General features: G+C 45.8%; 1 non-coding gene across 1 annotated transcript; it reads right to left on the reverse strand.

Annotated features, from left to right (window-relative positions):
* Positions 1-15,586: 15,586 nt before the first annotated feature.
* On the reverse strand, positions 15,587-15,700 carry LOC140282493 (U5 spliceosomal RNA). The gene has a single exon (XR_011909921.1). It is a non-coding gene; the product is annotated as a U5 spliceosomal RNA (small nuclear RNA).
* Between the last annotated feature and the right edge of the window lie 6,241 nt (positions 15,701-21,941).

Raw genomic sequence — 21,941 nt, forward strand, 5'->3', positions numbered from 1 at the left:
ACCAACTATGGTCGGACATTAACACCGTCTTAGAGCGGAACACCTCCGCTCCCTCTTTTGATGGTGTATGTTCGGGCATTCTCACCCTTTTCTTACCCACTTTTTACAAACTATGGTCGGACATTCAAACCTTCTTGTAGCCAAAAACCTCCGCTCCCTCTTTTGATCATACATTGTCGGTCATTCGCAACTTTTCTTACCCGCTTTTTACAAACCATGGTCGGACTTTCACACCTTCTTGTAGCCGAACACATCCGCTCCCGCTATTGATTGTGTACAGTTGGGTATTTTAACCTTTTCTTACCCGCTTTTTACCAACTATGGTTGGACATCCACATCTTCTTACAGTGGAACACCTCCGCTCCCTCTTTTGATGGTGTATGTTCGGGCATTCAAACCTTTTCTTACCCGCTCTTTGCAAACTATGCTCGGACATTCAAACCTTCTTGTAGCCGAACACATCCACTCCTCTATCTCGATATTGATAAATATGGAAGGACAAAGCAGTTTTAATTTGGTTTGAGCAAAGCAATTAATTTCACAGCAAAATCCGAAATCGTGCAGAACTCATGAAAGCAAGCTTATACTTGGATTCCTGAAACTTTAGATTTGCTCTTTCTTTTACTGCAAAGTACTACGTTGTTTTTTTTGTTTACATCTTTCTAGACATGGTAAATATGAAGGAAAAATAAGTTTTAACATAGTTTGAGTGAAGGAATGCATTTTATAAGCAAAATAAAATGCATGAACTCACGAAAAGCTTTTTATCGCTTTTCCCTGCTTTTTACAAACTTTGGTCGGACGTTAACACCTTCTTGCAGCCGAACATCTCCGCTTCCGCTTTTGATGGTGTATAGTCGGGCATTCAAACCTTTTCTTACCCGCTTTTTACAAACCATGGGTTGACTTTCACACCTTCTTGTAGCTGAACACCTCCGCTCCCGTTTTTGATGGTGTATAGTCGGGCATTCGAATCTTTTGTTACCCGCTTTTTACAAACCATGGGTGGACTTTCACACCATCTTGTAGCCGAAAACCTCCGCTCCCTCTTTTGATCATACATTGTAGGGCATTCGCACCTTTTCTTACCCGCTTTTTACAAACCATTGTCGGAGTTTCACACCTTCTTGTAGCCGAACACATCCGCTCCCGCTATTGATTGTGTACATTCGGGTATTTTAACCTTTTCTTACCCGCTTTTTACCAACTATGGTCGGACGTTCTTACCTTCTTACAACGGAACACGTCCGCTCCCTCTTTTGATGGTGTATATTCGGGCATTCGAACCTTTTCTTACCCGCCTTTTATCTATGCTCAGACATTCAGACCTTCTTGAAGCTGAACACCTCCGCTCCCACTTTTGATGGTGTATAGTCGGGCTTTCGAGCCTTTTCTTCCCCGGTTTTTACAAATTATGGCTGGACATTCAGACCTTGCAGCCGAAAACCTCCACTCCCTCTTTTGATCATACATTGTCGGGCATTCGCACCTTGTTTTACCCGCTTTTTACAAACTTTAGTCAGAAATTCACACCTTGCAGCTGAACCACCTCCCTTCCCTGTTTTGATCATGTATGGTCTGGCAATACTACCTTTTTTTACCCGTTTGTGAGTAATTATGGCTGGACATTGTGAGTGAGGATAGCTGTATAAGGTGATATCCTGTATAACCGGCTTGCTCATTTCTGTGCTTGCACAGCAGCCTGATGAGGAAATATCTCTGAGAACAACATGTTGTAAAACTAGGACCGCACCCACAACGGTCTTCTGAAAGTAACGCCTTATACCAGTACACACACGCACACACATAGAGGAAGAGATAAGATATTGACGCACACACATCTCATAAGGCGGAGACTGAACTCAAGTCTATATAACATCACACCCCTAGACAAAGACAGAGCTTTTCCGTACTTTGTGCTGTTCGCATGCATTGTACTGAACTGCTCTCCGCACTTTGCAAACTGCGCAAATAAAACTGTGATGATTCTTATATCGTCTCCTCTGTCTTCCTCCTTCACTGCATCAACGGACTCGGAAAGAGGTACAGGTTGACCTCAACAATTTTGGGGGCTCGTTCGGGATGTGGTGAGGAGAGGACGGAGTTCATTCGGATAAAAGATTCCTTCACGGTGACAGAGACGGGACACGAGCCGGCACGTTAACACAGAGGTAAGCAGAACCTGTTTTATCAAACTCTGCACATTGAATATCTTAAAACAACGTGTCCTGTCCTGAAACTGGTGGTTGAATCAGCAAAAGACGATAAGAATTAATGTCGATAACTGCGTGAAACTATAAGAGAAAAGTGAATATAAAAGAGGATAAAACAGACTGTCTTTGGTCGTGGCGGACCCCACCGGTTGCCTGACGAGGAACCGGAAGCCTGAGAGGCTGCTGGGTTAGAGTCCCGGGGAGGTGAAGACACCCCGAATTCTACTGGGTTTGAGTCCCTGGGGTTAGAGTCCCCTAAAGTAGTATACTCTACGGAGTTGGGTTAGAGTCCCTTGAGGTTATACTCCTCATAAATTCTTGAAGTCTGTTTGGGGTTAGAGTCCCCTAAAGTAGTATACTCTACGGAGTTGGGTTAGAGTCCCTTGAGGTTATACTCCTCATAAATTCTTGAAGTCTGTTTGGGGCTAGAGTCCCCTATACTAGAGTACAGGAACAGGGTTCCTGAGGTATTTTTCTATAAGTGCATTTTGAAAAAGTTTGTGAAGATTTTAACGTGCTTTGTGTGTTTTGTATTTGTTTGAGAGAGATAAGGAGAAGCGGGCTGTGGGAAAAATAAAATTCTGAGGTGTCTAAAGGTGAATGGGTACATAAAACGGTGTCTTGACAAACTCGACAATCAGACAGAGGAAACCTAACGGTGATAACGTAATCTGTCTGAGCCATCGAAACCTAGCGGTGCTAACATAAGTGGCTTGGTTTGTCAAAAGGGTCAGTTGCTCGGGTGTTATGCCATACAAACTGACTGACCGTTAATAAATCATCACCTTAGAAGGCCTGTTGCTCGGACGTACGTCATACAAACCGGCTGGCCTCAGAATTTAGAAAAAGAGAAGTAAAATGGAGGGAGAGTTTGACAGGGAAATAGATGATGGGGGATGGGGCCCAGGTATGGGTGCCTGGAGGCCCCTCGAGCTGCAGTTAGAGAATACGTTAAAAGCAGCAGGGGCAGTGTTACCTAAAAAGGGTAGGGACAGGAAATTAGCCGACATGAAGGGACAAGTGGAACAATTGGTGAGATATAAGGGCAAGAAAATGTCAGACCCCGGTCCGTTAGGGGCCTGGTTGTGGGAAAAGGAGAAAGAATGAAAGGGGAGGAAAGAAGAGCTGGCAGAGCAGGGACAAAAGGCAGGTGTGCTGCAACGTTCAAAATTAAAAAAAGGAGGCGAAAGAGCAGGAGGAGCGACGACGGGGCTGGTCTGAGCTGGCGGTCTTCTGGCAAAGTGTGAGACATCTCCATGAGAACGCAGGAAAACCAGGAGGCAAACAAATGGTAACTGCACCTGACACTCCTACATGCCCACCTCCATATGCACCGCCTGCTGCACCGACACCAGGGTTATATCCCACACTATATGTGACTAGTGGTACACTTCAGGTTGGATCCTCAGAAGAGACACTTGTAAGTGACAGTGTGACTGAAGCAGGTGCAGCCACTCCTACAGCATCAAGCCCTGAGACTTCAGTAAGGACAGGGACGACGTCCAAATCTTCTTATAACCCCTTCACAGGTGATAACCTTTCGGCGCCCCCAGACCCATTCTCGCAGAGACGGGCAAGGGAACAGGCTCCACAGCCCACGGTAGAACGAGAAGTCACACCACAGCCACGGAGGCAGGTCATGAGGGGAAGTGAGATTTCAGATTGTGAGGAGGAAGCAGAAGCAGCAGGGACAGCTTCTTTTCAAGGAAAGGGACAGTGGGAAGGTGAAAGACAAGAAGTACCAGTAAGTTTTAGCTTGGCAGGATCATGGAGGGAAGAGGAGGAAGATTCAGCCGTCAGGAAAGAGAGAGAGCTAGATGAGTTATGTCGGAGAGAGATAGAAGAGCTCTGTCAAAAAAGGGACGGACTGGTGAGAAGTGTAGAGAAAGGAATGAAGGTGGCAGAGGAACTGACAGATACGATAGGCAGAAGAGTTAGCCAGCGCCGACGTGGTGGGACAATCCTTCCGGTCACAATGTACCCACTAACAGCAGTACCAGGACAAGGTGACCAGTACCGACCATTTACTATAGGGGACATACAGGCCATAGTGGAGAAATTACCACCTGTAGCCGAGGGTGGAAATTTGTGGCTCAGCAAATTGGATTCTCTGACGGCAGGACAGAAATTGGCATTGGGGGACTTTAGAGCTATTGCAGGACGATGCATGACGGGTGGGGACATGAGAGAAATTGAGACTATCGCTCATACAGACAGGGTGACAGATGACACCCCTTTCACGCATCATAGCACTGAAATAGGGAAAGCTATGAGAGAAAAATATCCACTACCTAACGCCACCGTAATGCCAAAGATGAGATGGGACCCCAAACAAAATCCCAGGGAGTATGTGGATCAGAGCAAGGATTTATGGTTGAAACACACAGGATGCCACCCAGGGAGAGCTGGAGCTCAGAGGGAGTGGTTTAGACAGGCTATACTGGATGGAGTGCCGGAGAATGTCAAAACAGCCATGGTTAATAACCCGGACATGCTCGGTGCTGAATCACATGTCTGGGAGAAACACTTAATTCACCATCTCACCCGTGCTCAAGATAATACGCAGAAGGAACAGGATGACTTAAAAGAATTGCAGGTTCAGCTGTTAAAATTACAGTTAACGGAAGCTAGACAGAAATGTAATGATAAAAATAAAAAACAAAAAGGGGAAGCTGCGAGGGTCATGTTGGCTGCCGAGCAACCACAGGTTCCTGATTTATTTCCGGTCCCACCATGGGTACCGCAGCCCCCATCAGGCGGGAGAAGACATGGGGGAGGACCAATGCGGGGTGGAGGCTTTGGGGGAGAGGTCGGGGACTAAGGGGCGGTACAGGAAGAGGACAGTCGGGGGAGACTCGTTGTTGTTATCTCTGCGGAGATCCTAATCACTGGATAAGAAACTGCCCACATAATCCAAGAGCACAGAAAGGTGTGGATAGTGGTCCTCCTGGGAGAGGCAGGGGTCGCGGCTCCGGACCTCCTGTTACTGCACCTATGTATCCTCAGCAGCCTTGGGGAGCAGCTGCTGCTGGTCAGTTCCCATTGTGGGACAATGGGGAGAACCCTGACCAGTCCGGTCAGTATTGACACACCCCACAGAGACTCTCAGACAGCATCACTACGGCAGAACCGATGCTGTCAGTTCAGATTGAGAAAAAAGATCTGCCTTTCTTGGTTGACACCGGAGCCACATGTTCCACATTGAAAGCTGTACCATCTGGTTCCCTGTCATCACGTACCATCACGCTTATGGGCTTCTCTGGGGAGAAAAAGACACTGCCGTTCACTAAGCCGCTACTCACCCAGGTGGGAAAACAGACTGTGACACATCCATTTGTACATTCACCTTCTGTACCGATGAACTTGCTGGGAAGAGATCTCCTGATAAAACTGGGGGCCACGATACTCTGCAGCGCCGATGGCCTGGTTGTTGTCATGCCTGATGGATCTCATTTGCCGTGCTCTGGACCGATGGAGAACATCACTGGTCAATATCTTGTGCAGCCAGTGAATGAACAATACGCGGACATATACTGGGGTCTATTACAGCCGGAAACATCTGAGCGGCGTGGTATCCTCTTGGCTTACCTCCAGTGGAAACCCTGGATTTCCCAACTCGAACCCTATGTCTCACCTCCAGATTCCCCCCATGTTACTCTATTTTATGATGGGTTACAGACAGATTGGTATCAGGAAAATTTAGTGGTTTACCTGCATTGACTTGGCTAATGCATTCTTTTGTCTTCCCTTGGCGGAAGACTGCAGGCACATTTTCTCGTTTTCGTATCAGCACAAGCAGCTACAGTACACCAGGCTGCCGCAAGGGTTCGCTTTGTCCCCAGGGATTTTTAACCAGGTTCTAAAAGATATCCTGAGTGATTGCCCACTACCAGAGCAGGTGACTCTCGTTCAGTATGTAGATGATTTGTTGTTGGCAGCGCCCACTGCGGCTCTGTGTTTGGAAGCAACTAAAAATGTCCTTTTACATCTTGCAAGAACAGGGTTCAAGGTCAGCAAAGCCAAACTTCAGGTTGCACGGCGGCAGGTAGCGTTTTTGGGCAGGCAAATTTCCCAAAAAGGAGCAGGGCTCTCCCCTCAGCACAGGTCTACTATTCTCCATCACTCTAAGCCAGTGAAGGTAAAGGACATGTTGTCTTTCTTAGGGTTGACGGGCTATAGTAGGACTTACATAGCCAATTACACCGGCTTAACTAGACCTCTGCGGGCCCTAGTGAAAGAACAAGGCATGCGTAACCTGTCAGCGACCCTTAATTGGACTCAGGAGGCGGAGGAAGCCTTTATTGCACTAAAACAAGCCCTCTCCACAGCAGCAGACCTAGCTATACCCGATTATAGCTTACCATTCTACTTGGATGTCTCTGGAACAGAACTTTGCACTAATGGCGTCCTGTTCCAGAGAAAAGGGGGTGAGAGAGTAGTACTAATGTATATCAGTGTGATGCTAGACAATATGGAAAAGCGCCATCCTATGTGTACACAACAGGCAGCAGGGATAGCGAAGCTCATTCAAAAAACTGCACACATTGTCATGGGACATCAACTGCACATTCTGACCACACATAGCGTTGTGGCCTATGTGAACTCACAGACTTTTACGCTGACTGCTCTGAGACAAAGACAACTGAGCAAAATTCTCGAGGCACCAAACCTGACTTTCACTCATGAAGGCATAAACATGGCAGATCAGCTAGGAACAGGTGAGCCACATGAGTGTACGGACAGAGTGCAGAAAGAGGAGAAAGTACGACTGGACCTACAAACAGAACCGATACCAGGGGCCAGAGAACTGTACACAGACGGCTGTTGCTTCAGGGATGAACGAGAAGGACTGAAAGCAGCATATGCAGTTGTAGAGGACGTGCAAGGGGAACTGATCACACGACAAACAGAGAGACTGGAAGGACAGCAGTCAGCACAAAGAGCAGAAGTACTGGCAGTAATAGCAGCACTGAGGCTAGGGGAAGGGCAGGAAGTAAACATTTACACAGATTCAGCCTATGCAGCAGGAGCAGTACATGTGGAACTGAAACAGTGGTTGAGGGCTGGATTTCTAACCGCAACAAACAAACCCATCAGACATGAGGCAGAAATGAAAGAGCTAGCGGAGGCCCTACTACTCCCGAGCAAAGTAGCTGTTATCAAATGTATTTCCATGAACTCCAAAGTCTCGTTGCAGAATTTTCAAAGCAGGTGGCGAGTAGCAGAGGAGAGGGCCAACCAGCGCCGGCTCCAGAGGCTGAGTGGGTATTGCTGAGGGTCATCAAACGAAAGTGGTCGGAGCCAAGGTGGACAGGGCCCTATCAGGTGACCGAGAGGACCTCCCACGCAGTCCGAGTCAAAGGGAAAGGTGATACGTGGTTCCATTGGAGCCAGTGTGCGGCAGCCGAGGAACCTCAACGCTCCCTAGCAGCGACTCACCAGGCGCTGAAAGATTTGCACACTGTACCAGCTGGTACAGAGGAAAAGACCACCAACCAACAAGGGGCAGAATAATCCCCTGGTGGCATTTTGCAGGCAGAAGTAGTACACTTCTGCCTCCTTGCAACGACATCATTTACGAGCAGGAAGGGTGTTAGACCCGGGCTCCAACTCAACCCTCATCTGGAAACGTCAGCCCTCACCCTCTTCATATTACCAGCGACTGACTTTCCTTAAAGAGCACCCGGAGTTGTGCTTCTCAGAAGAACGGGACCAGATGACGTCATCGCAGTTGAATTCGTTTATTTTGGATTTGTTATACTCATAATCGTGTTTGCTGGGGCTTTGCTTAAACTTGCTCTTACAGGTCATACCAAGTTATAATCATTGCAGTATCACCCTTATGTTATCTTTTTAATAATGTGTGCTATTTGCTAAGGAGTTGGGTAATGTTGACAAACTATAAGGTTTAAAGCTCCTCTAGGGGTAACCCCGCCTAGAGCACCCTGACGGATAAGGTCTGACTTACCAAGAAAGTTTTGCTTGCTATTTTTATCATACTTGAGACACAGTGAAACATATTAGAATGTTATTGTTTGGGAGTTGGAAAATTCTCACATGTTGTGTAGCCATCACGTGCGTGATTGTCCCCCTGATCTTCTGGTTATGTGAACCCAGTCCTGCACACAAACGACCCAAACGACAAACTCAAAAACAAGATTTTTGTTTGAAACAATATGGCGGCTTGGAGTTGAATTACACAGTAGGCTCCACCACAGCGTTTCAATTCGATTTGTGCGACGTTATTAAATGCGGAGGCAATGCAGCGGGTTGGAGAGGATATGATGTTTATCTCTGTGCTGACTCCTTTGTAAGTGAAGATTGCGCAAGGCGCCGAACGCCAGGTGGCTCCACGTGGTGGAAGCGTCTGTGCCACTCGTGGGGTCAGGCGGTGGGTTATATAGGGCCATGGACGCCCACTTATACGTATGGGAATGCAACCAAAGCTGCGAAAGTCGCCTTAGCCAGAGAAGGATGGGTTAATGATAAGCAAGGTCTGAACCCTCCCGATCCTGATATAGATGAAGACGATATCATCAGAATGTCAGAGATTGTGTGATCACCTTGTAGTGATCAAAAGGGGGCGTGAGGTTTTTCAATTTCTTTTTAGTCATGTATTGTTACTCAACTATTTGTGTGATCTCTTAATAGAGATCAAAAGGGGGTATTGTGAGTGAGGATAGCTGTATAAGGTGATATCCTGTATAACCGGCTTGCTCATTTCTGTGCTTGCACAGCAGCCTGATAAGGAAATATCTCTGAGAACAACATGTTGTAAAACTAGGACCGCACCCACAACGGTCTTCTGAAAGTAACGCCTTATACCAGTACACACACGCACACACATAGAGGAAGAGATAAGATATTGACGCACACACATCTCATAAGGCGGAGACTGAACTCAAGTCTATATAACATCACACCCCTAGACAAAGACAGAGCTTTTCCGTACTTTGTGCTGTTCGCATGCATTGTACTGAACTGCTCTCCGCACTTTGCAAACTGCGCAAATAAAACTGTGATGATTCTTATATCGTCTCCTCTGTCTTCCTCCTTCACTGCATCAACGGACTCGGAAAGAGGTACAGGTTGACCTCAACAACATTCACACCTACTTGCAGCCGAACACCACCTCTCTCGCTTTTGATGATGTATGGACCGGCATTCTTACCTTTTCTAACACATTTTTCAGCAATTATGGTCGGAGATTCACAACTACTCACAGCTGAACAACTCCGCTACCGCATTTGATGGTGTATAGTCAGGACTTCTCACCCTTTCTCATCAGCTTTTTGCAAATTATGATCTGAAATTCACACCTACTTGCAGTCGAACAGCTCTGCTCCCGCTTTTGATTATGTTGGTTGGATATTCGAAACTTTTCTTAACTGCTTTTTACAAACTTTTGTCGGACGTTCACACCTTCTTGCAGCTGAACACCTCCGCTTCCACTTTTGATGGTGTATATTCGGGCATACAAACCTTTTCTTACCCGCTTTTTGCAAACCTTGGTCAGACTTTCACACTTTGTTGCTGAACAACTCCGCTCCCTCTTTTGATTGTGTACAGTCGGGTATTTTCACCTTTTCTTACCCGCTTTTTACCAACTATGGTCCGGCATTCAAACCTTCTTGTAGCCGAACACATCCACTCCTGCTTTTGATGATGTATGGTTGGGTATTCGCACCTTTTCTTATCCATTTTTCAGTAATTATGGGTGGACATTCACACCTTCTTGCAGCTGAACACCTCCTCTCCCGCTTATGATCATGTGCGGTTTGACATTCGAAAATTTTCTTTCATGTTTTCTAGCAATTATGGGTGGACATTCAGACTTTCTTGCAGCCGAAAACCTCCGCTCCCTCTTTCTAGCATACATTGTCGGGCATTCGCACCTTTTCGTACCCGCTATTTAAAAGCCATGGTCAGACTTTCACACCTTTTAGTAGCCTAACAACTCCGCTCCCGCTATTGATTGTGTACAGTCGGGTAATGTAAACTTTTCTTACCCGCTTTTTACCAACTATGGTCAGACATTCACACCTTCTTACAGCGGAACACCTCCACTCCCTCTTTTGATGGTGTATATTCGGGCATTCGAACCTATTCTTAACCCCTTTTTACAAACTATGCTCGGAGATTCACACCTACTCACAGCCGAACAACTCCGCTCCCGCATTTGATGGTGTATATTCGGGCATTCTCATCCTTGCTCATCAGCTTTTTGCAAATTATGATCTGACATTCACACCTACTTGCAGTCGAACAGCTCCTGCTTCCGCTTTTGATTATGTTTGGTTGGATATTCGAACCTTTTCTTAAATGCTTTTTACAAACTTTGGTCGGACATTCACACCTTCTTGTAGCCGGACACATCCACTCCTGCTTTTGATGATGTATGGTTGGGCATTCGCACCCTTTTTTTACCCATTTTTCAGGAATTATGGGTGGACATTCAAACCTTCTTGCAGCTGAACACCTCCTCTCCCACTTATGATCATTGGCGGTTTGATTTTCGAAAATTTTCTTTCATGTTTTCTAGCAATTATTGATGGACATTTAGACCTTGCAGCTGAACACCTCCGCTCCTGCTTTTGATCATACATTGTCAGGCATTCGCACCTTGTCTTACCCACTTTTTACAAACTTTAGTCGAACATTCACACCTTTTTGCAGCCGAACACCACCTCTCCCGCTTTTGATGATGTATGGTCCGGCATTCTTACCTTTTCTAACATATTTTTCAGCAATTATGGTCGGACATTCACACCTTCTTGCAGCCAAACACTTCCGCTCCACCTTTTAGTGTCCTATCACACCTTTTTTTTCACCGCATTTTATAGATTATGGTTGGAAATTCTCAACCACTCTAATCCGAAGACCTCTCCTCCCGCTTTTGTTAATATATTTAAACTTTCGTCGGACCATCACACCTTCTTGCAGCTGAAGCTGGGTAAGAAAAGGTAAGAATGCCCAACCATAAATTATCAAAAGCGACAGCAGAGATGTTCGGCTGGTATTTATCAATGTCTAGATAGATTTCCACAAAAAACAACGTTGTACTTTGCAGTAAAAGAAAGAACAAATCTAAAGTTTTAGGAATCCGAGAATAAGCTTATTTTCATGAGTTCTGCACGATTTGGGATTTTACTATAAAATGAATTCCTTCACTCAAACCAAATTAAAAATGCTTTGTCCTTCATATTTATCAAGTCTACATCGACTTAAACAAAGAACAACGTTGTATTTTGCAGTAGAAGAAAGAGCAGCACTGAAGGATCAGGAATCCGAGAATAAGCTTGCTTTCATGAGTTCTGCACGATTTCGGATTTTGCTATAAAATAAATTTCTTCACTCAAACTAAGTTAAAACTGCTTTGTCCTTCATATGTACCCATTTCTACATATATTTCAAGCATAAACTTCCTCATATTACCCTGAATGAGAAAGAACCACACTTGTGATAAGGCCATACGCCCCTTTTGAGGAGTTCTGCATGATTTGGGATTTTATCTATAAAATGAATTCCTTCACTCAAACTATGTTAAAACGGCTATTACCTTAATATTTATCAATGTCTAGATAGATTTAAAAAAAAAAAAAAACTTTGTTATTTGCAGTAAAAGAAAGAGCAGATCAAAAGTTTTAGGAATCCGAGAATAAGCTTATTTTCATGAGTTCTGCACGATTTGGGATTTTATGTATAAAATTCCTTCACTCAAACCAAGTGAAAACTGCTTTGTCCTTCATATTTATCAATGTCTAGATCGACTTCAATAAATAACAACAGTGTATTTTGCAGTAGAAGAAAGAGCAACACTGAAGGATCAGGAATCCGAGAATAAGCTTCTTTTCATACGTTCTGCATGATTTGGGATTTTATGTATAAAATTAATTCCTTCACTCAAACCAAGTGAAAACTGCTTTGTCCTACATATTTATCAATGTCTAGATCAATTTCAACAAAGAATAACGTTGTATTTTACAGTATAGGAAAGAGCAACACTGGAGGATCAGGAATCCGAGAAAAAGCTTGCTTTCATGAGTTCTGCACGATTTCGCATTTTCCTGTAAATGAATTGCTTTGCTCAAACCAAGTTAAAATGGCTTTGTCCTTCATAATTATCCATGTCTAAAAATGTATCAAGCATAAAGTTCCTCATATTACCCTGAATGAGAAAGAAGCATCCCTTTGGTTGAGCAATACGTTCCTTTTGAGGAGTGCAGGATTTCCGATTTTGCTATAAAATTCATTCCTTCACTCAAACCAAGTGGAAACTGCTTTGAACTTCATATTTATCAATGTCTAGATCAATTTCAACTTCTTCTACTGCAAAATACAATGTTGTTCTTTGTTGAAGTCGATCTAGACATTCATAAATATGAAGGTAAAATCAGTTTTCACTCGGTTTGAGTGAAGGAATTTATTTAATAGCAAAATCCCAAATCATGCAGAACTCCTCAAAAGGAACGTATGGCTTAATCACAAGTGTGGTTCTTTCTCATTCAGGGTAATATGAGGAAGTTGCTTCAAACATTTTTAGACATGGATAACTATGAAGGACAAATCAGTTTTTAAACCGCTTTTTAAAAACTTTAGTCAGAAATGTACACCTTGCAGCTGAACCATCTCCGCTCTCTGTTTTGATAATGTATGGTTGGGCATTCGCACCTCTTTTTACCCATTTTTCAGGAATTATGGGAGGACATTCACACCTTCTTCCAGCCGAACACCTCCTCTCCCGCTTGTGATCATGTGCGGTTTGATATTCGAAAATTTTCTTTCATGTTTTAAAGCAATTATTGATGGACATGCAGACCTTCTTGCAGCTGAACCCCTCTGCTCCCGCTTTTGATGGTGTATAGTCGGGCTTTCGATTCTTTTCTTCCCGGTTTTTACAAATTATGGTTGGACATTCAGACCTTCTTGCAGCCGAACACCTCCGCTCCCTCTTTTGATCATACATAGTTGGGCATTCGCACTTTGTCTTACCCGCTTTTTACAAACTTTAGTCGGACATTCACACCTTCTTGCAGCTGCACCAACTCCGCTCCCTGTTTTGATCATGTATGGTCTGGCAATACTACCTTTTCTTACTCGTGTGTAAGTAATTATGAATGGACATTCACACCTACTTGCAGCCGAACACCACCTCTCCCGCTTTTGATGATGTATGGACCGGCATTCTTACCTTTTCTAACACATTTTTCAGCAATTATGGTCACACCTACTCACAGCCGAACACCTCCGCTCCCGCATTTGATGGTGTATAGGTGATAGTGTATAGTCGGGCATTTTCAACCTTTCTCATCAGCTTTTTGCTCATTATGATCTGACATTCACACCTGCTTTTGATAATGTATGGTTGGGCATTCGCACCTTTTTTTACCCATTTTTCAGAAATTATGTCCGGAAATTCACACCTTCATGCAGCCGAACACCTCCTCTCCCGCTTATGATCATTTGCGGTTTGATATTCGAAAATTTTCTTTCATGTTTTAAAGCAATTATTGATGGACATTCAGACCTTCTTGCAGCTGAACCCCTCTGCTCCCGCTTTTGATGGTGTATAGTCGGGCTGTTGAGCCTTTTCTTCCCGGTTTTTACAAATTAAGGTTGGACATTCAGACCTTCCTGCAGCTGATCACCTCCGCTCCTTCTTTTGATCATACATTGTCGGGCATTCGCACCTTGTCTTACCCGCTTTTTACAAACTTTATTCGGACATTCACACCTTGCAGCTGAACCACCTCCGCTCCCTGTTTTGATCATGTATTGTCTGGCAATACTACCTTTTCTTACCCATTTTTGAGTAATTATGGCTGGACATTCACACCTTCTTGCAGCTGAACACCTCCGCTTCCGCTTTTGATGGTGTATATTCAGGCATACGAACCTTTTCTTACCTGCTTTTTACAAACCATGGTCGGACTTTCACACCTTCTCTTAGCTGAACAATTCCGCTCCCTCTTTTGATTGTGTACAGTCGGGTATTTTAGCCTTTTCTTACCCGCTTTTTACCAACTATGGTCGGACGATCACACCTTCTTACAGCGGAACACCTCCGCTCCCTCTTTTGATGGTGTATGTTCGGGCATTCGAACCTTTTCTTACCCGCTTTTTACAAACCATGGTCGGACTTTCACACCTTCTTGTAGCTGAACAACTCCGCTCCCACTATTGATTGTGTACAGTCGGGTATTTTCACCTTTTTTTATCCGCTTTTTACCAACTATGGTCGGACATTCACACCTTCTTACAGCGGAACACCTCCGCTCCCTCTTTTGATGGTGTATGTTCGGGCATTCGAACCTTTTCTTACCCGCTTTTTACAAACTATGGTCGGACATTCAAACCTTCTTGTAGCCGAACACATCCACTCCTGCTTTTGATGATGTATGGTTGGGCATTCGCAACTTTTCTTACCCATTTTTCAGTAATTATCGGTGGACATTCACACCTTCTTGCAGCTGAACACCTCCTCTCCCGCTTACGATCATGTTTGGTTTAATATTCGAAAATTCTCTTTCATGTTTTCTAGCAATTATTGATGGACATTCAGACCTTCTTGCAGCTGAACACCTCCGCTCCAGCTGTTGATGGTGTATAGTCGGGCTTTCAAGCCTTTTCTTCCCCAGTTTTTACAAATTATGGTTGGACATTCAGACCTTCTTTCAGCCGAAAACCTCTGCTCCCTCTTTTGATCATACATTGTCGGGCATTCGAACCTTTTCTTACCCGCTTTTTACAAACCATGGTCGGACTTTCACACCTTTTAGTAGCCGAATAACTCCGCTCCCGCTATTGATTGTGTACAGTCGGGTATTTTAACCTTTTCTTACCCGCTTTTTACCAACTATGGTCGGACATTCACACCTTCTTACAGCGGAACACCTCCGCTCCCTCCTTTGATGGTGTATGTTCGGGCATTCTAACCTTTTCTTACCCGCTTTTTACAAACTATGGTTAGACATTCAAACCTTCTTGTAGCCGAACACATCCACTCCTGCTTTTGATGATGTATGGTTGGGCATTCGAACCTACTCGTTGCCCGCTTTTCATTAATTATGGGTGGACATTCACACCTTGTCGCGGCCAAACACCTCCGCTCCCTATTTTGATCATGTATGGTTTGACATTCGCACCTTTTCTCAACCGCTTTTTACTATGGCCCACCCGCTGCAATGAGCACTCTTCAGCCCTTTTCAATGGTATAACTTTGCACTCCCGCACGCTCCAGCAAACACCATTCAAGCAACACCTTTGCACTCCAGCTTCAAACATCGGCACAGTCGCAACAGGTAAGGCGACTCTACTCAGAGAAGTCACTCTGCACAGTAACAAGATTTTTTTTGCACAGACAGAAAGGGCTTCACCCGCAAAGGTAAAGCCTGCCAAAAATAGAAACAACTCATTAGTGCTGCTCTCCACGGAAGTCTTTAATAAAAGGCGAAAGAGTTGTACGTTATGAAGAGAAACCAGAGTACGATTATCCGTCACTGCGGGAGCAAGGCATCAGGCTAGTTGGCATAGCCACCTTCCCCATGGTGAGCTTTGCTTGATTGAGACGCTTTCTCCCCCCCCTTGCTCCTCGGCTGACCAAGTAGGAACAATCGGGCCCTATTCGATGGCTGCCTTGTCTTTTACTCTGTGCAAAAGACAAGGCAGCAACAAAAACACCATGGGAACACCGTATTGAGGCTTTGTTCTGACCGCTCATTCGGTGTCGATTTCTTTCAAGCAATTCTCCCGCTTAGCCCACACTCTTCTCGCTCCCAGAGCTGTGTTAAAGTCTACTTCGCATTCACTCTCTTTTCTCAGCAGACTCTTGGGATTTTATCTATAAAATGAATTCCTTCACTCAAACTATGTTAAAACTGTCAAAAAAAAAAACAACGTTGTACTTTGCAGTAAAAGAAAGAGCAAATCTAAAGTTTCAGGAATCCGAGAATAAGCTTCCTTTCATGAGTTCTTCACGATTTCGGATTTTGCTATAAAATGAATTCCTTCACTCAAACTAAATTAAAACTGCTAAACCGCTAATCTGTTACATGTAAGGCAGATGTCAAATTCACCGAAATAGGATCTAAGGGTATTCGGCCAATCGAGCTGTAGCAGCTTCGGTAAAAGAGTATAAGTTGAAGAGTTTGTGAATAAAGGTGTGCAAACACATAGTGAGCTGTAGGAAAATAGGCAGGGAACAATGCCGGCTGGGGTATATGTTCTTGTATGTTGTCTGACTGTTTGATTTGAATGTGTTGTGTAAGTGTCCTGTTGAATGTTACATGTTTGGGCTTTGACACGCTTCACTGTGGTTGTTAACTGTGTGGTGTGTCCTGAAATGTTATATGTTTGGGCTGTGTGACATGCTTAATGCTTGTCAGTAGCTACCCACTTATTCATATATAGCAACTGACAACATAAGAAGTCCGGACATACTTTGATAGTAGTTGTAGAAGTATCCTTATTGATAATAGATAAACTAATTCATAGTGATAGAACAGTAGATGAACAGGTGCCTGCACATGTCTCACGAAAATAAAATGGGTATATGATTGCTGACGGCAGAGCAATACTGCCAAACTTATGAGTTCTTGTGGCAAACTTGATTCAGGGTCTTGACGTGTATACGCTGTTTCGCTGACTTGATTTTCACAAGAAACAAAGTGTGTTTGATAAGATCCGACCATTTTATTACGGGAGGATCAGTATGTATGGATTCTGATGTGACTGATAAACCCATTCGTATCTTAAGCATAATCTAATACGTGAGACAACGCCCTGGCACACAATCAAAAAAAAAAAAGAGAGAGCGGTTTTGTGTCCCCACAGTCCATAATTTAGAAAAGAGAGAAAAAAGCCTTTCTGATTTGGTGTGTGTGCTCACAGTGTAGAGTGTTGAGAAAAGAGAGAAAAGAAAGCCGTTTTGGTGTCACGGGTGTTGTGACTTACACACACAAATTTCTGAATTGAGAAAGGAAATTATTTTAGAATGTCACCTCTCTGTTGGGGAAGGAGCCGGAGATGGTGCACGAGGCTGAGCGGTTCCGGCTAGATATAGTCGGACTCATCTCGATGCACGGCTTGGGCTCTGGAACCAGTCCTCTTGAGAGGGGTTGGACTCTCTTCCACTCTGGAGTTGCCCGTGGTGAGAGGCGCAGAGCAGGTGTGGGCATACTTATTTCCCCCCGGCTGTGTGCCAGTACATTGGGGTTTACCCCAGTGAACGAGAGGGTAGCCTCCCTCCGCCTTCGGGTGGGGGGACGAGTCCTGACTGTTGTTTGTGCCTATGCGCCAAACAGCAGTTCAGAGTACCCACCCTTTTTGGAGTCTCTGGGGGAGGCACTGGAGAATGCTCCTACCGGAGACTCCCTCGTTCTGCTGGGGGACTTCAATGCTCACGTGGGCAATGACAGTGAGACCTGGAGGGGTGTGATTGAGAGGAACGGCCCCCCCGATCTGAACCAGAGTGGTGTTATGTTGTTGGACTTCTGTGCTGGTCATGGACTGTCCATAACGAACACCATGTTCAGACATAAGGGTGTCCATATGTGCACTTGGCACCAGGACACCCTTGGTCGCAGTTCGATGATCGACTTTGTGGTTGTATCATCGGACTTGCGGCCGTATGTCCTGGACACTCGGGTGAAGAGAGGGGCGGAGCTGTCAACTGATCACCACCTGGTGGTGAGTTGGCTCCGCTGGTGGGGGAGGATGCCGATCAGACCTGGCAGGCCCAAACGTATTGTGAGGGTCTGCTGGGAGCGTTTGTCAGAATCCCCCGTCAGAAAGAGCTTTAACTCCCACCTCCGGCAGAGCTTCAACCATATCCCGGGGGAGGTGGGGGACATTGAGTCCGAATGGGCCATGTTCCGTGACTCCATTGCCGAGGCAGCTGATCGGAGTTGTGGCCGTAAGGTGGTCGGTGCCTGTCGTGGCGGCAACCCTCGAACCTGCTGGTGGACACCAGTGGTGAGGGAAGCCGTCAAGCTGAAGAAGGAGTCCTATCGGGCCTTTTTGGCCAGTGGGACCCTGGAAGCAGCTGATAGGTACCGACAGGCCAGACGGGCCGCGGCTTCGGCGGTTGCTGAGGCAAAAACCCGGGCCTGGGAGGAGTTCGGTGAGACCATGGAGAACGATTTCCGGACGGCCTCGAAGAGATTCTGGTCCACCATCCGGTGTCTCAGGGGGGGGGAAGCGGCTCACAGTCAACACTGTTTACAGTGGGGACGGGGCTTTGCTGACCTCAACTAGGGATGTTGTGAGTCGGTGGGGGGAGTACTTCGAGGAACTCCTCAATCCTACCAACACATGCTCGGAAGAGGCAGAGTCGGAGAGCTCGGAGACGGGGCCTCCCATCTCTGGGGCTGAGGTTGCCGAGGTGGTCAAAAAGCTCCTCGGTGGCAAGGCCCCGGGGGTGGATGAGGTCCGTCGGTTTCTCAAGGCTCTGGATGTTGTAGGGCTGTCTTGGCTGACACGCCTCTGCAGCATCGCGTGGACATCGGGGACAGTGCCTCTGGACTGGCAGATTGGGGTGGTGGTCCCCCTCTTTAAAAAGGGGGACCGGAGGGTGTGTTCCAACTATAGGGGTATCACACACCTCAGCCTCCCTGGTAAGGTCTATTCGGGGGTATTGGAGAGGAGGATCCGTCGGATAATCGAGCCTCGGATTCAGGAGATGCAGTGTGGCTTTCGTCCTGGCCGTGGAACAGTGGACCAGCTCTATACCCTCGGCAGGATCCTGGAGGGTGCATGGGAGTTCGCCCAACCAGTCTACATGTGTTTTGTGGACTTGGAGAAAGCGTTCGACCGTGTCCCTCGTGGAGTCCTGTGGGGGGTGCTCCGGGAATATGGAGTGCCGGACCCCTGGATAGGGGCCGTTCGGTCTCTGTATGACCGGTGCCAGAGTTTGGTCCGCATTGCCGGCAGTAAGTCGGATACATTTCCGGTGAGAGTTGGACTCCGTCAGGGCTGCCCTTTGTCACCGATTCTGTTCCTAACTTTTATGGACAGAATTTCTAGGCACAGCCAGGGCGTTGAGGGTGTCCGATTTGGCGACCTCAGAATCGGGTCTCTGCTTTTTGCAGATGATGTGGTTCTGTTAGCGTCGTCAGGCCGTGACCTTCAGCTCTCACTGGAGCGATTCGCAGCCGAGTGTGAAGCGGCTGGGATGAGAATCAGCACCTCCAAATCCGAGACTATGGTTCTCAGCCGGAAAAGGGTGGAATGCTCTCTCCGGGTCGGGAATGAGATCCTTCCCCAAGTGGAAGAGTTCAAGTATCTCGGGGTCTTGTTCACGAGTGAGGGACGAATGGAGCGGGAGATTGACGGGCGGATCGGTGCGGCGTCTGCAGTGTTGCGGGCTCTGCACCGACCCGTCGTTGTGAAGAGGGAGCTGAGCCAGAAGGCGAAGCTCTCTACTTACTGGTCAATCTACGTTCCCATCCTCACCTATGGTCACGAGTTGTGGGTAGTGACCGAAAGTACAAGATCGCGAATACAAGCGGCCGAAATGGGTTTCCTCCGCAGGATGTCCGGGCTCTCCCTTAGAGATAGGGTGAGAAGCTCAGTCATCCGGGAGGAGCTCGGAGTAGAACCGCTGCTCCTCCGCATTGAGAGGAGTCAGATGAGGTGGCTCGGGCATCTGGTTAGGATGCCCCCTGGGCGCCTCCCTGGGGAGGTGTTCCGGGCACGTCCCACTGGGAGGAGACCCCGGGAAAGACCCAGGACACGCTGGAGAGACTATGTCTCTCGGCTGGCCTGGGAACGCCTCGGGGTCCCCCCGGAAGAGCTGGAGGAAGTGGCCGGGGACAGAAACGTCTGGGTTTCTCTACTCAAGCTGCTGCCCCCGCGACCCGACCCCCGGATAAGCGGCAGATGATGGATGGATGGAAATTATTTTAGAAGAAGGACTAGAGTTTAGATCCCACATTTGTTGATAGGCATTCATTTATTTCTTCACTTCTGATGAAGTTTCAACAATAAACAACAAACTTTGTATTATGAGAAAGAACCAGACTCATTCTTCAGGAATCCGAAAATAAGCTCTATTTTACGAGTTATGCACGAATTCGGATTCTCCTATAAAACGAATTCCTTAACTTAAACCAAGTTAAGACTGCTTTGTCCTTCATATTTATTCATGTCTAATCAAGTTTCAACGATAAACAACGTTGTACTTTGTAGAATGAGAAAGAACTTCTTCAGCAATAAGCATCTCTCGACATATGACGAAGTACAGATTTTGCTAAAAAATTAATTCCTTCTATCAGCCTGACTTAAAACTGTTTGTCCTCTTTATTTATCCACTTCAAATCAAGTTTCAACAAAAAAAAAAATTTTGTAGTTTGAGAAAGAACAACTTAATCTTCAGCAATCAGTATAAAAAGAGGGTAAGAAAAGGTGCAAATGCCAACCATACATCACTAAAAGGTGGAGCGGAAATATTCGGCTGCAAGTAGGTGTGAATGTCCGACCATAATTTGTAAAAAGCGGGTAAGAAAAGGTTTGAATGCCTGACTGTATATTAACAAAAGCGGGAGGAGAGGTCTTTGGATGAGAGTGGGTGAGAATTTCAAGTATGGTGGAGAGGAAACTGTGAATGGCCGACCATAGTAAAAAGCGGGCAACAAGTAGGTTTGAATGCCCAACCATACATCATCAAAAGCAGGAGTGGATGTGTTCGGCTACAAGAAGGTTTCAATATCCGACCAAAGTTTGTAAAAAGTGGGTAAGAAAAGGTTTGAATGCCCGAACATACACCATCAAAAGAGGGAGCGGAGGTGTTCCGCTGTAAGAAGGTGCAAGTTTGTAAAAAGCGGGTAAGAAAAGGTGTGAATGCCCGACAATGTATGATCAAAAGAGGGAGCGGAGGTTTTCGGCTGCAAGAAGGTCTGAATGTTCAACCACAATTTGTAAAAACCGGGGAAGAAAAGGCTGGAAAGCCCGACTATACACCATCAAAAGCGGGAGCGGAGGTGTTCAGCTGCAAGAAGGTCTGAATGTCCATCAATAATTGCTAGAAAACATGAAAGAAAATTTTCGAATATCAAACCGCTCATGATCATAAGCAGGAGAGGAGGTGTTCGGCTGCAAGAAGGTGTGAATGTCCTCCCATAATTCATGAAAAATGGGTAAAAAAAGGTGCGAATGAAAAACCATACATTATCAAAAGCAGGTGTGAATGTCAGATCATAATTTGCAAAAAGCTGATGAGAAAAGGTGAGATTGCCCGACTATACACCATCAAATGCGGGAGCGGAGTGTTTCGGCTGTGAGTAGGTGTGAATCTCCGACCATAATTGCTGAAAAATGTGTTAGAAAAGGTAATAATGCCGGTCCATACATCATCAAAAGTGAGAGAGGTGGTGTTCGGCTGCAAGTAGGTGTGAATGTCCAGCCATAATTACTCACAAACGGGTAAAAAAGGTAGTATTGCCAGACCATACATGATCAAAACAGGGAGCGGAGGTGGTTCAGCTGCAAGAAGGTGTGAATGTCCGACTAAAGTTTAAATATATTAACAAAAGCGGGAGGAGAGGTCTTCGGATGAGAGTGGTTGAGAATTTCCAACCATAATCTATAAAATGCGGTGAAAAAAAAGGTGTGATAGGACACTAAAAGGTGGAGCGGAAGTGTTCGGCTGCAAGAAGGTGGGAATGTCCGACCATAATTGCTGAAAAATGTGTTAGAAAAGGTAAGAATGCCGGACCATACATCATCAAAAGC

The sequence above is a fragment of the Leuresthes tenuis genome, unplaced genomic scaffold (genome assembly GCF_036924035.1).
Source record: "Leuresthes tenuis unplaced genomic scaffold, fLeuTen1.0.hap1 SCAF_22, whole genome shotgun sequence".
In the NCBI taxonomy this organism is placed as follows: Eukaryota; Metazoa; Chordata; class Actinopteri; order Atheriniformes; family Atherinopsidae; genus Leuresthes; species Leuresthes tenuis.